Here is a 5149-nt window from a genome sequence, read left to right on the forward strand (position 1 = left end):
TAATCACATTATTCAAGTCAGCCCACCCTCAAACACACTTTTGACTTCAAAATACTCCAAACTAAATAAGACAGAAGACCTTCCTTGAACAGCTGTAACATTTTCAAGAGGCAATGTCAATCTTTTTATTGAAAACAAAGATGTTTTCCATGGTTTATTTATTAAAGCAGTGTGTTTATCCTGCTGTGCCATGAACCTGGGCTGCTGTACAGTAAGGAGAAATCCCTGGAGCTCCTTAAATTCATCCACGTTTTGCTGTGGGGTTGGGATGCTCTTGGTTAAATCTCATTTAGTGTGCAGAACAGGAGCAGGAAGGGTTTGTGTCTTGGCTAATGCAGCCTCTGCAATTTGGCTGTGCTGGGTGAGGAGCTCATGAGCACCATGAGAACCAAGGCACTGGTTATGGGGTGAGGCACCTGCTCAGCAGTGTTCTGAGTGTGTTTATAGAGTTGAAGAAAAGGAAGTCACTTGTAACCTGTCTGGCTCAGGGCTGGTGACACAATCAGGAAAGGCTCTGGTTATGGGGTGAGGCAGCTGCTCAGCAGTGCTCTGAGTGTGTTTATAGAGCTGAAGAAAAGGGAGTCACTGTCAGCTGGCTGTCCCAGCACTATTTAACAATCAGGAAAGGCTCTGGTTATGGGGTGAGGCACCTGCTCAGCCCTCACTTCACCCTGAGTGCATTCATAGCTGTGGAGGAGGGAGTTGTCCTCCCCCAGCACACAATGGCATCTGATCCTACAGCAGCTGGGGATGGAAGGGACCTTAGATCTCATCTCCTTCCACCCCCCTGCCCTGGGCAGGGACATCTCCTGCTGCACCAGGTCATCATTGCTGTGTTTTCCCTGCTGGCAGAGCCCTGTCTGAGCCAGGGACAGGAGATGTGCTGTTGCCCTTTTCATGGAGATTCCACAGACTCCTTCCTGAGCAGCATGACCCAGCTCCAGCACCAGCGAGGGGCACAGGCTGGTGATGGCACCAAACTCCTGCTGAGCCCAGCTCCTCAGCGTGGGAGGATGCTCCCATGGATAACCAGAGATGAAAGGTCCTGTGTATCACAAGTTAAAGGAGCAGGAGGAGGGCATGGAAAGCATTCCAAGTGTGGAGGAGGCACATCTAGCCTGTCCTGCCATTGTTTAAGATGGGGAGATAATCACACCTGTCCTCTCATATGCAGCTTCCAGAGGACAGGACTGATGGAGAAAAGGAGAGTCTACCAGAAATGCAAACCTTGTTCTAGTAGGAAATCCTCCCAGATGGATTTTCCTGCTTTTTCTAAATGCATTTATAGCTACTGGATGACTACAGGGTTTGAAATGTTTCTGTCTGAATTGTGACAAACATCCCAGTCTTATGTAGGAAGCAACAGGTCCTTTGATCAGGGAGATGTCTCTTTGGTCTTGAACAGGGAGGGATCAATCCAGAGCTTTTTGTCTGTGAGTACATGTATTTATTGAACAAAACAATTACCCTTGTCTTCACTTCCCTTTGGCAGGACATGCTCCCTGTCTCCTGCAAGCAGTTACTCTCCTGTTGCCCGATGCCCCAAACAGAACACAAACTAACAGAGTTAGTTTATGCGGTGCTTTATTCAGGGCCCAGGGAACCTGCGGACTAGCGTCCAAAGTCAGGATCCCACAGCTCCCTTTTTCCATCAGGTTTTTATACCTTTTTACAAAGTGGTCTACGTGCAGAAATACACATTCTTCAAAACAATACAGATACATAAATCTTGCAGGTATCATTTCTAAAAGTTATAAATTCTGCATGCTTGTCTACTTAGAACTATAGGCTACCCCCCTTAATCCCCCCTGTATATTTGCCCATCACCAGAATCCTTTAATTATTATTATTATACTTTAGCCTTATCTTGAAAGTTTCTAGATGTCCTATATGCCCTACTAAATCCTTTGATTATTGTTTTCACAGTTCTAAATGTTCTATATGCTCTACTAATTCTTTTCACTATTGTTTCACAAGGTAGGTTCTCAGGGCCTGTCCGAAAACTGCAGTTTTCTAAGCCTTAGCATGACTACTACTATATCTACATTAGTCCTTTTTCTCATTATTTCGGTATCAACTCCCCCCTTTTGAGCATTCTTCAGATTTTCTGCAAGGATGCTCAATTCTTTAAGTTGTGGTTTTTATGTAGAACGGTGAGTTTTCTTTTCGAGTTGGCAGGATTACTTCTTTCCGGGTCAGTGCTCTTATGACACGTCGAGTATTAGTTCCCTCTCTGGCAATCATTTTTAAAAGACATTTATACATAATTATGCATACTACAATAATTAATACAATTATTATTACATATTGTACAATTGATGATATTCAACCAGAGACTTGGATTCTTAGGGAGCTAAACAGTGCTCTTACCTAGTTATGTTCAGCTTCTTCCTGGACTTCATGCACTTTTGTTTCAATTTGTTCCAATTGACTTATGTCCTTTTTTACTTCTTCTGTGACATTTGGGATATGTATGCAGCAATGATCAACCTTTCCTTGGAGGTATCTACAGACTTCATGTTCTTTTAATAAAAGCAAATCTAATGCCATTTTATTTTGGATTGTCATTCTTGTTGTTGCCTGCAATTGTAAATTTAGATCCTTAAATCTTTTCTTTGTAACTGTAGCTAGCCTCTCAGTTTGTCCTAGCAATTTGTACAGCATCTCCCGGTTTCTATATGTAGAAATTGGTGCAAACAAGGATTCTAATACCCACCCAAATTTAACTCTTGATGAGGGTTCATGCCATTTATCTTCATTTCCCTGTCCTAGTTCTTCTGCTACTTTATTTGTTTCTCTCTTTGCTCGTGACTGCATCTCTTTCTTCGTTAATTTAGACTGTTTCTAAAAAGGACATAATGTGGGAACCCCTAAGGTAATTTGTGTTACAGGCCCGTCTAATGGCAAATGTGTTGTCCATTGTCCATGTCCCATAATCCATACTAAATTTTCTGGACTCCTGATAGTTGTATCCTTACAGTTCAAAGTTTTACCCTTCTGGTCCTGCGGGAAAGCACTTCCTGGAATTGTATGGTTAAGTTTTTTACACTCACAACCCCATTTTATAAGCATTCTGACCGGTGCCAAACTAATTTGATTTTCTGGAGTGTCACAGGTGAGAATTTGGGTGCAGTTCCAATTTTCTTTTGTGGCGCTCAAAGTTTTTGTAGATGTGCTGGTTTGAGATACTTCTGTGTGAGTGGCATTTTTGCTTCCCGTCCATTGGACACACCAATTAACTTGTTCAATGTAACTATAATGTTCTAATATGCTGGGGCCCCATACCGTTTTCTAACTGTCCCACGAGGATTCCTGCCGGGATGAGTTCTGGTATATCATTTCATAATAGCTTTCATTTTTAGGTATTCTTTTTTTTTGCCAATGTGGTAGAAAACATTCCCACTTAGCATCTTCAGGTTTTACTTTTCCCCCTGTCGCTAATTGAATTCCCCAATCCCTAATTTGTCCTAACCTTCCATGGCTAATTAGACAATCCTTATAGGTTAATATTCTTAATGTTTCTTCAACCTTTTCCCATTTTACTTCAATTTCGATTTTATTTCGTAATTTTAATTTACAACTTCCATTTTTACCTCTTTTTATTAGGGGTAAATTTCTTACTGGAATCACTCCCCAAGGGATTGGTTCCCCTGCAGCTTGTGGCAGAGGTAAACATGCCGTTATTTTTGATACGTTTTGTATTTGTCCAAAATCTCGAATTAACTCTACTACTAAATTTTGTTGTTCCTGGTTTCTCTGTAGTGCCAGGCTTGTATCTCTCAATTCATTTTACATATTTACTTGTGCACTGACTGGTATTACCTGCACCGAGTACCCCCTTCGGGTTTTATTTTCCTTTAAAATACCTACATTTATGTCCCCATAATCAAAGTTTTCTCTAATTCACACAATGCATGAGAATTGTCTTACCTGATCAGCTTGCATATGAGATATTGTCAATGTGGTGTTACCTCTTTGCTGTTCCATATCTCAAAATGTCACGATTTCTTCTGTAAATACTTCGTCTATGGTGATTTGTCTCCAGGCTACCTTTACTTTTTTAATCCAGCTCTCTGGTTGTCAGAAAACAAATAGGTTAAATTTATTCCCGCACCTTCTGGCACCATTACATCTGGCTCCGGAACTGTAATTTTAACAAATGCTTTTCCCACCTGCATTATACAGACTAATGTTAAAAGAACTAAGTCCTTGCCCTGAACACCAGCTTTGTTGCAGACAGAGGCTGTACTTCCTATCTTGACGGGACCTTTTTGATTCGAGTGTAGTGAATCCAGTTGTCGATCCCTTGGACTTTCACTGCCGTGTAGGTAGTCATGATTACTTGGTGAGGACCGCCCCATACTTCTTTCAAGGGTTCTGTATTCCAGTTCTTTACATATACTTGATTTCCTGGCTGGATGTCATGGACAGGATTTTCCAAGGGCAGAGGCCGGTTCCACTGCAATGCTCCCCGCAGCGCTGTAAGGACTTTATTTAAAGACAAAATGTAACTTAACAATACTTGATCTCCTACTAAGTGAGGGTCCCCTTTGTAAGTTGCAGCATGATATGGCTTGCCATACAAAATTTCGTATGGACTTACTCCTATTTTTTCTCTGGGTTTAATCCTGATTCTTAGCAAGGCTAGAGGTAGTGCCTGGGGCCACTGTATCTTTGCTTCCTGACAAATTTTTTTAATCTGCCCTTTTAATGTCTGATTTATCCGTTCTACCTGGCCACTAGATTGTGGTCTCCAGGGCGTATGGAGATCCCAGGCTATCCCTAATACTCTGGCTACCTCTTGGACTACTCCAGCTACAAAGTGAGGTTCCCTATCTGAGGACATTCTTAATGGGATCCCAAATCTAGGAATGATTTCTCGTAGTAAGGTTTTAATTACTTCCTTTGCCTGGTTAGTCCTGCACGGGAAAGCTTCCGGCCACTCTGAAAAAGTACACACATACACCAGTAAATAACGGTACCCTTGTGCTTTTGGTAGCTCTGAGAAATCTATTTGCCAATAGTCTCCTGGTTGCGGCCCTACTTGTAACTTTTCTAGTTGTACTTGCCTTCGTGTCACTGGGTTATTTTTAATACAGACAGGACACGTGGCGTTAATCCGTTTTGCCATTGTTAACATCTGGTTGGA

Source organism: Erithacus rubecula (assembly GCF_903797595.1).
Source record: "Erithacus rubecula genome assembly, contig: scaffold_135_arrow_ctg1, whole genome shotgun sequence".
Lineage (NCBI taxonomy): Eukaryota > Metazoa > Chordata > Aves > Passeriformes > Muscicapidae > Erithacus > Erithacus rubecula.